Genomic DNA, 16,403 nt, shown 5'->3' on the forward strand with positions numbered 1-16,403 from the left:
CACCATAATGGTTTCTTGTTAAAATAATATTTCACTATAACCCATTTAAGTATTTGGTCAATACCTAAAACAAGGTGTCGAGTTTACCTTAAATGAATGATAAGAGATAGAAAAGTTCTAAGGCTTCACGATCACCTTACTCCACTGAGATCCCTAGAACCATCGTATAATGCACCACGAAGAATGAATAAGAATTGAAATTAGCATAGATAAGAGGAAAACATAACATTTGGCTTCCTCAAAAGCAAAGTTTCAATAAACAAATTGAATACATACAGAATTGACCGAATAGAAAAAGGGGATCTTACGAATACTTACTGATTACCAAAATATTTATGAAACCGATACCACCACACTCCAGCGTACCAAAACAATCCCACAACACCGAGTGGCGGACAAGAAACTGAAAGAGAAGAAGAAGAAGAAATGGTCAGCTCAGAGAAACACGAAAGAAATATTGAAATGACTTAGAGAGAAAAACAAAAGAGACTACATTTGCCTATCTTGAAAAGAAAAGAAATAGTAAAAATGGCAAAGAAGAAGTTAAGAATGGGGAATTCGGCAAGGTAACAAGAATGTAACCTGAAGACAAAGTCGACAAAAGTAAAAGAGTCCAACTGGTCACTTGTGAAAATGAAACTAAGGAGAAAAGAAGCCAGAAAGGTCAAAAGAACAAAACCCGAAATGTCAAAGAGGAAAATTGGCTCCTACACACTCACAAATTGTCGAATAAGCACAAAGTGAGTTCCCTGGCCGAATTTGCACAACCAAATTCCCCAATTCGTCTACAACTCTTCCCCTTTTCCAGCTCTATGATTTTCTACCCTTATCTCTCCAGCTTTTCCTCTTCCAAATCCCCAACAACCATCGTCTTATCCCATGATAATCTCCCCCGTTTACCAAGTCTACAACTACTTCATAGAGTTCGAATCCACCACAAAGACTTGCCACCCAAGTAGCAAAATAAAATCCCCTTGCTTACCATGGGATTCGAACTCGTGCTCTCACCATGCCAAGTCACGCTACTTGCCACCAAGCCACAAGATCTCTTGTGTCACAAAACAAACACAACTTAATATATGCCCTATAAGCTAACATCTAGGTTTCCAAAAAAGCAAAAATCAAAATTTTTCCAAAGGCCATACTTGAACCCAGGCTTCCTAAAAACCCCCAAACATACCTAGATTACTTGACCAACAAAGAAAATATTATATTTATGTCAAAGATTGCAAAAACAAAGACCCTAAATTTATGGGGCGTTACAACTCTACCCCCTTAAAGAAATTTCAGCCTAGAAATTTACCTGATCAGAAAAGTGAGGGTATTGCTATCGCATCGCCTCTTCAGGCTCCCAGGTGGCTTCCTCTGAACTGTGATTACGCCAAAGCACCTTGACCAATGGGACAGATTTCCTTCTTAGCACTTTAACGTCACGATCCAGTATCTGCACCGGTTCTTCCTTGAAAGTCAAATCATACCTAACCTCAATTTCCTCAACTGGCATAATATGCATGGGATTAGAGCGATAACACCTCAGCATGGAGACGTGGAACACATCATGAATCCTATGTAAATCTGAGGCAACTCAAGCTGATAGGCAATTGGTCCCACCGTTTCAAAACCCGGTAAGGCCTGATAAACCTAGAGCTAAGCTTGCCCTTCCGTCCAAAAAGACATAATCCCCCACAGAGTACTCGATCTCTTTACGTTTTAAGTCTACATGTGATTTCTTCCTATCATTTGCTTCTTTTAACCAATCTCGAATTAACTTTACCTTTTCTTCAGTTTCAGAAACTAACTATGGCCCCAAAACTCGCCCCTCCCCGAGTTCCGTCCAACAGGTAGGAGTACGAAACCTACGACCATATAACGCCTCATACGATGCCATCTGAATATTGGATTGATAACTGTTGTTGCAAGCGAACTCTATCAACAGTAAGTAGTCTTTCCAACTGCCTCGAAAATGAATTACATAGCATCTTAACATGTTCTCCAGTATCTAAATCACCCTCTCTGACTGACCGTTTGTCTGAGGATGAAACACACTACTGAAGTCCAACCTTGTGCCAAAAGCCTCATGTAATTTCTTCCAGAATCGAGATGTAAATCTAGGATCTCTATCGAATACGATAGAAACGGGTACTCCAAGCAGTCTCACAATCTCAGCCACTACAACTTGGCCAATTTTTACAGTGAATAATCAATGCGATCGGTATAAAATGGGCAGATTTCATCAGTCTGTCTATGATAAACCATACAGGATCCTTCTTAGTAGGCGTCAAGGGTAGCCCACTTGCAAAATCCATTGTTACCCTTTCCCACTTCCAGAGTGGAATCTTAACTGGTTGCAATAACCCAGAAGGCAGCTGATGCTCAGCTTTAACTTGCTTTCAAGTCAGAAACTTACATACGTAATCTGTAACTTCGCGTTTCATTCCAGGCCGCCAATACACGAAGAGCTCGTTATAACTTGTTTTTGCTAGGATGCATAGCATATGGACTACTATGTGCCTCTTGTAGTATAGACTGCCTCAAATCAAAATCCTTCGATATACAAACTCTCCCATGAAAACACAATACTCTCTCACCATTCTTAACTTGTCAAAAGTGAGTAGCCAGTGACTCATCTAGCAACTATTTATTCATAATTTGTTTAGTCTATGTCAGTTTCACTCGAAGCTCAGCCAATAAACTACTATCATCAAACAGGCTGAGACGAGCAAACATCACTCTCAAATCTGATACAGCCCTCCTGCTTAGTGCGTCAGCTACCACGTTAGCCTTACCAGGGTGGTACTCAATCGAGCAGTCACAATCCTTAAGTAGCTCTATCCATCTTCGCTGCCTAAGATTCAACTCCTTCTGAGTAAGAAGGTATTTGAGGCTCTTATGATAAGTGGTGCCTCTAAATCTTTAACGTGAATACCACCACAGCCAACTCCAAGTTGTGAGTAGGGTAATTCACCTCGTAAGGCTTAAGCTGACGTGATGCGTAAGGCTCTTATTGTAACACCCCTCACCCGTATCCAACGTCGAGACAGGGTTCAAGGCATTACCGAACTTAAACATTTACAACATGCAAAATCGGGCCACAAAATTTTTGTCCAAAATTAAAACATCTTAAACACATACATATCGTCCCTTATATAGGCCTTTGAAGCCTATAACACGCATGTTATAAAACTAGGTCCCTATACATGCCACTCACTTGATAATTCTAGCATATGTGTTTATACTCTCAAGGTGTTGGCTTGATAGTGTGATGCTGCCTCCGACGATCTCAAACCTTAAGCTAACCTGACAACACTAAAAGAAATGGAAAAGAGGGGGTAAGCTTTACACTTAGTAAGCTCACATGAAAATAATAAACAATTTACTAACATGCTTTCCATAGTAAAACTAACCCAATTGTACATTTACACATGTTCTGGTTAAGCTGCTTTCTTGAGTTACAGTAACTAAATCATTTATATCTGGAGTTACAAAACTCCAAATTAAGATACGTAAATTTCCAAGAACCTAGACTCATTTATATTTCCACCATAAAAGTTTCAGAATTTTTGGTCGTGTAAATAAGTACATTTTATTATTAAAAGTCTCCCCTATTTCGCTGTTAGACAGCTTTAACCTTTCTTCACTAAAATTTATTTATCTTATAGTACAAGACTCGGGTAATGTTCTCTTCTCTTTATCCTGAAATTATACTCATTAAGGATTCGAATAATATAAATTATAACCCATAATTATTTTTCTACAATTTTTAACAATTTTTCCAAGTCAGAATAGGGGATCTCAAATTCATTCTGACACTGTCTCACAAAAGTTAGAATATCACGTAATATATAACTCTTTTGCTCCCCCTATTTCTTTTATATAAAAATATACTCATTGAGATTTAATTCCATAATTTATTTTAAATTTAATTCAACTTACACAATTTTTGGTGAATTTTCAAAGTCACACAACTGCTACTGTCCAACACTGTTTTACTACTAAAATTCACTCTTACACAATTTCACTTAATCCATTTTGTCTTATCGAAGTTCACTCAAATATCGAGCATATTGCTCAAAATTTTCTTAAACATATACCTGCACTTATTCATCATATAATCAAGTTCACATGTATTTTTACTTAATCGATTTTCTCATTGAACTCTTCGGAATAATAACTGATACTCAGTTGCCTGCACATATTTTCACACTTGTAGCCAAAGCTATCTGGTACGCATAGTAGCCTGCACTTAGTACTACACATGCGACCAATTATTCGGTACACGTAGTAGCCTGCACTTAGTACTACACACGTTACCTAACCATCTGATACACGTAGCAGCCTGCACTTAGTACTACACACATGATTGAAGTTATCGGGTACGCATAGTAGCCTGCACTTAGTACTACACATGCGACCAATAATCCGGTAGATGTAGTAGCTTGTACTTAGTACTACACACGTGACCTCACAATAGATCATTTGTATTGTTTCTATTCTGAGGGCTCAATCGGGAAATTCCTCACTTTCCAACATGTTACAATTTATTCATAGTCTTTTTTCAATTTGCAATTTACAACAAATAATCATTCTATAGGCAGCCACATTTCATATGATAAAAAAATATAATAAAATAAAAAGAATCGATAAATTATTTACGTACAAACTTACCTTGGATCCAGAAATGGCAATTGACCATTCTAGTCCATAACCTTGTATTTTCCCGATTTAAGCCCAAATCTCGATTTCCTTGATCTATAATATCACATTTAGCCTAATAATTAGTCACACTATTCATATGGGTCTAAAAATCATATTTTTAAAAATTTTCATTTTGACCCCTAAACTTTTGCATATTTGCACTTTTTCCCCAAGGTTCGGAAATTAACTTCTTCCTATTTTCTTATGTTTTATGACATGCTGATCATTTTTTCCTTCTATGGAAACATCAAATTTTCACTCTAACATGTACTTATGAACATTAGGTATTTTTACCGATTATGTCGTTTTACTCGTTTTCACGTAAAATCGCTTAGAAAAAGTTGTTTAACACAATTTCAAGCTTCATATTCTACCATTAAACATCAAAATACATGCATATAATTCATGGGTAAATTTTTAAACATAAATCCTAACTCAAAATAATGGTAGAAATGAGCAAATCATGTTACTAGGATTTCAAAAATACATAGAACATTAAAAACAGAGCTCGGAATAACTTACTATTAAGCTTGGAAGCTTGGTACATTCTGTTGTATCAAGAAGAAAAGGACACATCTGGGGTTTAAAACTTGTCTTTTAATTCATTTTACCCCTAAATGACCAAAATACCCTTTTTACTATTCTTTCAAATTTTACCCAAATAAGGCCATTTTTGTCCAAAAAGTTATACAATGGTTTAATTATCATTTAAGGACCTCCTATGTAAAATTACATGACAATTAGACACCTCTAACATATAAAACTCAACTTTTTCACTTTTTACAATTTAGTCCTTTTTACTAAATTGAGTGCCAAAACGTTGAAATTTTCGAACGAAATTTTCATGAAATCATTTCGTGAAATCATATACCATAAAAATATAATAAAAATGAGATTTTTCTCTTTGGATTTGTGGTCCCGAAACCACTGTTTCGACTAAGCCGAAAATCGGGATGTTACACTTATGATCTATGTAAATAATACACTTCTCACCGTATAAGTTGTGCCTCCAAATCTTTAACGCGAATACCACCACAGCCAACTCCAAGTCGTGAGTAGGGTAATTCGCCTCATGAGGCTTAAGTTGACGTGATTGATTGCTTATATGGGATTATGCACTGAGTTTTTGTAAACTCACCCATCCGTTTTAACTGTATAGGTAATTCCCAGTATTTGGCAAATCGGTGCTGCGAGGGACTCAAAGGTGGCCACACAACTGCTCTTGCTTCCTCATTCGATTTTTAATTTATAAGTAGTTTTATTTGGCTATTTCTATGTAATAAGGCCTTATAATTTTTAATTTTGGGGGTTTTATTTACTTTAATTTATATCTGCTAGTAGTAGGATGCGGGTTTTCAAAAGATATGCAGGACTTACCAAAATACCACGAATACGCAAAACTATTTCAAAAGCTTCTGCGAAAAATGAGATTTTAAATTTAATAACGTTTTTAAAGTAAATGCTTTCGATAGTGACGGAAGATTTCAAATTATTTTCTGGATCACACAAAGAGGCTAAATAAACATTGGGCTTTTCAAACGATATCATGCTTTACGAAAACCACTTCAATGTGACATTGTTAGATTCGGCCATAACGTCTAGGCCGAGTTTGGTGTGTTACATTTAGTGGTATAAGAGCCAGGTTACAAAAATCAACTGTGGATTGGATTTTTAGATTTGAATTTCTAAAAGAACTATTTTAAATGATTTGAAATATTTTGAAATGTTATACTGAATGTGTGGTACACCGAGTCTCCGCACTGATCCTGTAAGTTCTCTCTGAGAACTGTATTTTGATTTTGACTGAAACTGCCATAGGTAGGATTACTGAGACTACTATAAGTAGTACTACAAACTCTTAGGTAGCGTATACTGAAACTGTAGTGAGACTGGTAGACACCGATAGACACTGCATACCGTGAAAACAAACTCTTAAATACTAATATTGTTTTTCCATAAGATACCTGTTAATAAACACTGGAACTGTAAACTGATGCATAAAACAATTAATAAGATAAAACGTAATTCGATTATGAACATCGGAGGTACTTGCGGAAGCAGTACAAGAGGTTGTGGCGAAGGCCATGGAGGTGCTCGAGTTGGGTCCCATGACCGTGTGGCTGAGTACTAGAGTAACGTACTGTCCCAGTGTATTTATAGACTGTACCGAAAACGTTCAAGTTAAAGGTGGTATTGTTTTGGGTCTGGAGTGCGTAGCGGGAGTGTAGTGGTCTAATAGTTGGAAATTTCAAGGATGAAGTTTCTTTTAGGAGGGGTGAATTGTAACGCCCCAAATTTGGGCCTAGAAGTATAATATTTTGAGCATGGGAACAGTTAGGAGACTGCACATAAATAATTAATTGTGTAAGAAAGTGACACAAGTAGGTATCTGTTTTAGTGGTTAAGTGTTCTGAGTATCCTGGGAGTGTCTGAGAAGTCTTGGGTTCAAGCCTTGGCTTGCACAAGATTTTAATTTTTAAGGACAAAACTTCTATCTTTGGACAGTAGGGTTATAAGTAAAATTTGTTAAAAACATGACAGAAAGGGCCTGGGGGCCTAGTGGTAAGTAGCGTGTGGAGTGTGCAAAGGGTCTGCGGTTCGAATCCCTGCTTGTGCTAATGGAGATTATTTTTACTGGTGGCCTTGGGAGGAAGTTGTGTTTGACTAAAACACCAAGGAGTTTGAATGAGTTTGAATGGGGTTGCTGTTAGCCGAATTTGGGGAGTAAAAGGGGATTTTTCTGTTGTTGAGGTGTGATCGGTTGGAGGGATTTTAAGAGGAAATTTGGGAATTTGAGTTATGGGGAGAGTGGTGCCCAATTGGTCTTTCAGGAATTTTTTTTACTCGTTTTCCTTTTTATTACTTATTTTTATTTACGCTGTATTTTCTTCTCTCTCAATCGGCTCTTATCAGACAGCCCTTTTCCACTTTTACTTTGGCTGAATTTTCCTTCTCTCCCCCTCCCTCTCAATCATTTTCTCTGACCAAATACATCGTCTCTCTTAATCTTTCTATTTTTGTTTCGGTTTTGACAATTGATCTTCGACCATTCAGTGGGTGCACGATGTTCTTCTCTATTCCTCTCCCTCTATCAATTTTTCCTTGGCTGAACATTGGTATTTCAATTCTCTTCTTCGGTCTTGGTTCACTACATCTCCGAGTCATACTCTGTACTGTCATTATTTGATGGAGCAAGTTGATTGGTGTGCCATTTAGGAACCAAGGGTGCGATTCGATTGGCCTTCGGTATAGGAGTTTTCGGAGCACAGTTAACTCTAAAGCAGGTCAGGTGTGTAATCACTGTCTTAACCGTAAATCAACAAAAGCCAGAAAATAAGACCATTGATGCCACATGGGCGTGCAATCGCTCGTGTGGTAACCCCAAATGCATAAAACGTGGGTACCGGATTATGAGAGGCCATCATGGGCGATTTCTTGGGCTTAGGTTGTTTTGGGCCATTTTGGGCCATGTTGGGATTGTAATGCCCCTGTAGGGTAAAATGACTGTAATACCCCTGTAAAGTAAAATGATTGTTTTGCCCTTATGTGTTAAATTGACATTTTTCCCTTAGTGGTAAAATAACGGTTTTGCCCTTATGAGGTAAAACGATCATTTTGCCCTTATGTGGTAGGATGATTGTTTTTCCCCTATGTGATGTATGTTTATATTTTAGCATGCTATGTGTAACTGTATTGAGTACATGTTTACTATTATGATATGACATGACATGTTGCATGATGCATTGCATGGGGATGGGCTTATATATATGATTGGAGGAAGTGTACTGTACTGGCAGCTTTGCTGCAAATCACTGATGGCTCTAAGCCTATTATACTGGTACCTCTGCTGCAAATACTGTTTAGTGCCGCAACTGATGCTAATTTTGGAGTGTAGGGATGGGTGGGTTGATTATATCCCCACATGGAGTGTAGGGTTAGATGGAGATGGAGTGTAGAGGCTGGATGGGTAGGACTTGCACACTGCTTACTGTTACTGCATTGTTTACTATTACTACACTAATTATTGTTACTGCACTAATTACTGTTACTACACTATTTACTGTTACTGCAAATGGCCAAGGCCCAAACACATGTCCGTTTCTGTATTGAGATAGCCTAAAGCCCAAACTGATCTTGTCACTGTTACTCAAAAGGACTTAGGCCCAGACTGTGTTTGTTGTCTGATTGATTGCTTATATGGGATTACACACTGAGTTTTTGTAAACTCAACCATCTGTTTTAACTGTACAGGTAATCCCTAGTCTTTGGCGGATCGGTGCAACGAAGGACTCAAAAGTGGGCACACAACCGCTCTTGCTTCCTCATTGGATTTTTAATTTATAAGTAGTTTTATTTGGGTATTTTTATGTAATAAGGCCTCTATAATTTTTAATTTTGGGGGTTTTATTTACTTTGATTTATATCTGCTAGTAGTAGGATGCGGGTTTTCAAAAGATATGCAGGATTTACCAAAATACCACGAATACGCAAAATCGTTTCAAAAGCTTCTGCGATAAACGAGATTTTGAAATTAATAACGTTTTAAAGTAAATGCTTTCAATAGTGACGCAAGGTTTAAAATTACTTTCTAGATCACGCAAAGAGGCTAAATAAACATTGGGCTTTTCAAACGATATCATGCTTTACGAAAAACACTTCAATGTGACATCGCCAGATTCGGCCATAACGTCTAGGCCGGGTTTGGGGTGTTACAGAAACAGTAAGCTCTAACGAGCTGAGAGTAATAAGCTCTTACGAGCTGATATATCACTAAGCTCATACGAGCTGTGGTGAGTCTGCAAAACATGTAGCATCTCAACCTAAACGGTAATTCTAGTGACATGTCACTCGTATCTTACGAATTCCTACGGTTCAAACGGGCTCGGTAAACATCGGACTATATCAATAAGGCATTCAAATTTCAAGTGGATCATTTACTCAATTACATACATTCATTTCAAATAATTACAAGTATTTAAAAGTTCGATTCTAATTATATGAACTTACCTCGTACGCTCGAATAACAAATATTGACTAATCGTCAACCTTTCCTTTTCCTCGATCTAGATTCGATCCTTTCTTATCTTGAACTATATATATTTCAAAATTAGCACATTTAGTATCCAATCTATTCAATTTAACCTTTAATTCATATTTTTGAAAATTTACACATTTGCCCCTAATGTTTCACACTTTTACAATTTAGTCCCTATCACATAAAATTGCAAATTCATGCAATTAATGACAAACCCATGCTTAGGCAAATTTTAATGGAGTCCCTAGTAGCCCATATCTTTTATTTATTCACACTTTTACCCATATAATTTTACATTTTCACAAATTAATCCCTTTTTGACATTTTTGTCAAAAATCACTTTACAGAACTAGTAAATCTATCAATAAACCTTCCAAATCTATCAGAATTCATCAAATTACTCAAACATTAAACAATGGCAACATGTTAAATCTTTAACAGTTTCGAAATTGAAGATACGGACTAGCTATAATACGAAGCAATGATTACAAAAACATAGAAATCATTAAAAACAGAGCTAAAAATAGACTTACATGCTCAAGACACCATAGCCGAATGTTCCAAGCTCTCAAATGGTGTTTTACAAGCCCTAATTTCGGTGGTGGTGTTTAATGAAGATGAAGACAAAATGTTTTTATCATTTTTTAACTTAAGTTATTTTATAATTACTATATTAACCTTTAATAAATAACCTTTAAAACTATTTATAACATGTCCATAAATGTCCACTGACCAATTTAATGGTCTAATTATAACATAAGGACATTATCTTTAATGTTCTATAGCTAATAGATACCTTTAACTAATAGAGCTCAATTTTACACTTTACGCGATTTAGTCTTTTTTATCAAATTGGTCATTCAAACAACAAAATTTCTTAACGAAATTTTCACACGAACATAATATCATACTGTAGGCATTAAAATAATAATAAAATAAATATTTTGACTTTGAATTTATGGTCCTAAAACCACTATTCTGATTTGACTAAAAACAGGTTATTACAACATTAATCAAATACACACTTATACATGTTTATGTCTAATTTACTAAACAAACACAACTATACCAAGCACACACATATCAAACATGATATATCCTCACATATAAATATACATCAAAACATGCCACTATTTTGATTTGACTAAAAACAAGTTGTTACAACATTAATCAAATACGCACTTATACATGTTTATGTCTAATTTACTAAACCAACACAACTATACCAAGCACACACAAATCAAACATGATATATCCTCACATATAAATATACATAAAAACATGCCCTCACTAGCCATCCCAATGTCTATTTACAATTAAAACATATATATGCCAACATTGGCCAAACTATCCTATACATGTCATTATAAACAAGTTTTAGTATATTACATATACCAAAAAGCCTGAGAGAAAGTGTGATGTAGCTCTGACCTACTTCCAACTTTTACGAGCCTCTAAATACTATAAAACAGAGGAAACAAAACCAAGTAATCATTTAATGCTTAGTGGAATGACGAAAATGTGCAAGTGTACACAATCGCAACAAGTAATAAAGTGACAAGTAAATGTCGAGTTATCGTACCCACAGGGACTGTGAAAAGAATTATTTATGAATGCTATTTAAAACACTTTGCTGAAGAAAAATATTTTGTTTGAAGAGGGTGATTAAAAACAATAAAATAAAGTAAACATAAATAAAAATAAAGTTTAAATGCACGATTTCAAAAGATGATTCAAATCAAGATGACATACTTGTGTTAGATTAATTACATTTCTTAACTTAGAATTATTAAACTCATGTTTATATTATTACGAATAAATTCACAACAACTAGGTAATCTGCTACTTATGAACATACTCACCTACCAATATCCATTCATCTCTTGACTATATCCCTATGTCAATTCAACCAATTAAACAAATCTTAATAGACGAATATGTTATTGCACATACATACTTATTAAATCGAAATAATCTCTTGTACATATCCCTATGTCAATTTAAACAATTAATTAAATCTAATAAGCACATAAAAGACTACGTGACGTAACAAGGTACCCCTACCTTGAAACACTTTAATCACAATAATCTTGCAAGTTATGCAAGGCAAATGTATTATTAGATACTGTTGCTAATTTAACCCTTAGCTACGTTAGATGATTAAACATGCACTGACTAAGTACTGTGTCCATTAATTACAATTTCAATTCGTTTAAATAATTAATTCATTAGCTACCTCACAATTGTAATGCAAGAATAACTTAGTCTTGATTTTACTTAATCAAGCATTTTACCGAGGCCTATAACAACATAAACACAATTTTAACAATTTTAGCAAACGAAATGCAATCAACCTAACACAAATTAAATTCAAGCTAAATTGATTAAATTAACCATTCCAACAACATAAATATCCATAGATATGTTCATCATAAAAACAACAAAAATTAAAGTGATAGGGAACAAGAATCAAATCCAGTGTTTTTCTGTGGCTTGACTAGTTTGCTCTGTTCTTCCTTCTTCTTTGTCCTCGTCGACCAAGGCTGCTATGTACACTTAATTGATGCTCCAAATGGCTAATGAATGCCTCTTTTCCAAAAGTATAAATCGGCAAGAGAGCAAGGGAATTTGGAATGGAAAAGAAGAGAAAAAGTGGAGAGAAGAGAAAAAAGATGTGAATACTTGAGATGCGTTTCAAATGACCAGCCTAAGAGAGTTTTTATAGCTGAAGAGGGCTGCTAAAAATAGCTAAAATCATCTTTCAAAGAGCCCTCTCTTGGCTGGCAACACATGTGGCAAGGTTGATAGTTTCAACTTTGCTAATTTAGGCTTGGGACAAATCTATAAAGCCACCAATTGTGGAGGGGTTTGTTTGCAACTTGAATAAGTCTTCAAGGGCCTCTTTGGAAGCCAAATAATTAGCCAATAAGCTGATTTGGGTTAGCATATGGATGGTTTTGGGCTGTCCACTTCTTGGTCGGTCAGTTCACTCGGTTCAGCTCAACTAGACCACTTTTTTCATAATTAATTAATAATAATTTATTTGATCCAAATTAAATTGGATATAAATTAAAATTAATTATATCATGAATTAATACACATAATTGGACCGAATTAGGCTAAAAATTAATTTGCCTTGATACTTCAAATTGCTTCTCGGTTTTGAACTTCTAACAGTGTTTGCCGAGCCAATTTTTGCCCTTTATGCAAATCTATCGAAAATAATCAAAATTAATCAAAATTTATTATAAAATTAATTAAAATTCATTATGTTAATAATTTAAGTACAAAATAATTATTTTATAATGTTTATATATTTTTCGACAATAATTTTATCGAAACTGTATGAATTTGAGTTAAAAAGGGCATGAAAAAGTGTGTATATTTTTGTGTTTTGCACACCCCAAAACTTAATTCATTGCTTGACCCGATTAATGAACAAATTGAAAAGTATTTCTCGGAAACACTTTTGAAAAACTCATTCATAACAACATTCTTCCCAAAATTATGAATTAGGTATACTTATGCTCAAGAACAAGAATATTGATATTTATGCTACTTATTTATACATATCATTCAAATTAATATCAATAAGTACTATGATAGCAAAAATAAAATGAATGCTTTCTTAATTAAAACATGTAAATCCCCACCAATTTGATTTTTTTCCCTTATTCAAGATTAAGCTCCCTTATTCAAGATTAAGCTGCAATCATTAAGTTTAACTTATGCCTTCATATATTGAACATAGCAATTTCTCTCCACCACTTAGGTAGCATAGAAACTTGAATCAATAGGTCTTTATAAAGGTTGCAGCGTGGCTTGGCTAGGGGTAGGTAAGAGATAGATAAATTTAAGCTAAAAACCCTAGACTCAGCTTCAATCAGACCTTTGAAATGTTTACCTTCAATGCACCAACTTACTTTGCTTTCACATGCTCTTTTGTACATCTATTTTCTTTCAAGTACGTATGCTCTCTCTCTCTCTCTCTCTTTTTTTGAGCATTTGATACTTCTTTTCAACTCCCCCAAACTTATTTTCAAAGAATATTCTGCATAATACTAAGTCTAGTGTTTGGGACAATTTAAAGATAATTAAGAGAAACGTTATGGCTAAATATTGCAAAGGTTCAAATAAAATTAGGCCATATAGTCTCAAAGTTTGGTTTCAAAAGGTAAAATTTCATTAAGGTTGGCTTGAAATGCTCAAACAGTCCAAACAAAAGTTGACTAAATCATTTTCAGTATTCCATGCTCCCTAGGATTTCGCCTCAAGAAACTAATAAGTCAATTCTAGAGACTTAAACTTTCATGCATACCAAACTTTCCTAAGGAACTAAAAAAAATTTATGGTATGATTTGCATGCTTTATTAAAAATACATTTATGTCATTATTAAGCTAACATAACAATTTATTGAAACAATCAAATTTTCTTTATACTGAAGTTTAGCATACTTAACAAAATTTCAAATTTATAGCACAAAATATATCCTAATCATAATTAAAAGAAAAAAATTATTCTGAGTGGAAAAAAAATTCAATTTTTCAGTCCCCTACTTAAAATGAACAATGTCCTCATTGTTTAAAGTGAATAGATACTATACACCAGGTAGGATTCTAGAAAAGAGGAGGTGAGTCAATTTGACTGCTTAAGTACCAAGCTCTTTCTAAATCCAATCCTAGACATGTATATATTTAATGCCACACTTTGTACTTTGCAACTTATTCATTTTTATATATGATTTTCACCTCTTGTTTTATTATGCAAAAAATAAAAATTAGTGCACCTAACCCTATAACATTAAATAACCTAGGAAAGAAAATGAAATAAAGTAAATATCTGCCCTTTTTATTTATTTGCAGATCCCTCAGAATCTGACTCAACTTTTTCCGTCCTCGACATAGGAGTCCATTGTTCAAGTGTGACACCCCTAAAGTGACCCTAGTCGGAAAGCGATTTCGGGACCGCTAAACCGAGTCACCAAATTAATTGAATATGATATTTATTGTCTAAAATATGTGAATATGAATGTGTGAAAATTTTAAGCTTCGATTTAGTAAATTGCATGTGAATTTAGTCAATAGGACTTATGTGTGACACTTTTGAAATGTGATAGGTCAAAACATAAGGATCTATTAGTGCATGTAATAAAAAGGGTGGACTTGCATGTCAATTTCCCCCCTAATTAGTAGTGGTCGGCCATGAGCATGAGGGTGGACAAAATGTTATGGCTAAAAAAACATGTCATGAACATGTTGGGTTAATGCTTTATGTTAGGAAAAATAAAATAAGGAGTATGGGCAATAAAATAATAAGGGGAAGGTAAATGATGATGAAAAAAGAAAAAGAAAGAAAAAAAAAAGCTCTCATGTTGTTCTTGGCGAATAGAAGAAAGAAAAGAAAGAAAAAAAAGCTCTCATGTTGTTCTTGGCGAATAGAAGAAAGAAAAAGAAGGAAAAGAGCTTTGAGGAAATCGGCTATAGTGGTTTGCTAGACTAAGGTATGTTTGATGATGTTCCATGAGATGCATGCATGTTTTAGTTGTTAGCTTGAGTTCTACCTAGCCCATGGTCTAAATCTTGCTATGTGATGGAGATGACACTCGGCCATGGATGTATCATTCTTGCTTGGTGTTGATGTTGTGTTGATGAGATATCAAGTTATTTTTGTGACCCAAGTTGAGATTTGGATTTTGGAATGAGTAAGGTTTTTGGCTATGGTAATTATAAGGGTGATGGATGTTGTTTCATGCTAAATCTAGATGAACAATGTTAGTGCTTATATCTCGATATTTATGAGTTTCTTTCTTGGTTTTACCTCAAACCCATGAAGTATTCTCAATTGGTGTTGTTAGAGGTTTCGGTCATGGGATTATAAGTTTGTTAGTTTTGATGGTGAAATTTATGCCATGTAAGGGTAAATGGTTCAAAGGAACATTCGCCATGATGTAAAAATTATGGTGGAGTGATGTTAAATGCTTTGAATGTTGAATATATATATATATTGTTATAAGTTGAATTTAAGGTTTGCTAAATTGTCTTTGTCATTGCCGAATGTGTGTATAGTTAAAGAGAATTTGTTTAAGTGCTTAGTTAATTGATATTGAGTTAATGATATGTGTATTCGGTCATAAAGTTGCACATGAGGAAATGTTAGATTAATGGTATTAAATTGCTTAATGTGATTAAAATGCGTATGACCATTTTGTATTTGAGCTAAAGGTGGCCATATGACCTATCAAATTCATTGTCATATTCGCCATAAGCTAGCATAATGAGACTTTAATAAGTTAAATTTGTTTGAATTAGCTCAAGAGCTTAGAGGACCAAAGTTGGATAAAGGAAAGGAAAAAGTGATCGAATAGCCGCCGAAATCGTTCGACAACATCCGAGGTAAGTTTTAAGTGATTAAACGTTGAGTAAATTCAATCATAATAGGACATAATGAGTTGATTTAATAGGATATGATGTGGCCATGATATGTCTTAAACTCAAATGGTAAGTTCATAAGTGTTTGGACTTGGAAATTTAAGAGCAAATTGTAATAATTTGCTTTGGACAGCAGCAGTAACATGATTTTAGAAAATCACTATAAATTGTTGGTGTGGAATTATAGGCTGAATAAAATATGTAATCAAAGCTTAGTTAGTCTAGTTTCTTATAAAAGAGACCG

This window comes from Gossypium arboreum, chromosome 8 (genome assembly GCF_025698485.1).
Source record: "Gossypium arboreum isolate Shixiya-1 chromosome 8, ASM2569848v2, whole genome shotgun sequence".
Lineage (NCBI taxonomy): Eukaryota > Viridiplantae > Streptophyta > Magnoliopsida > Malvales > Malvaceae > Gossypium > Gossypium arboreum.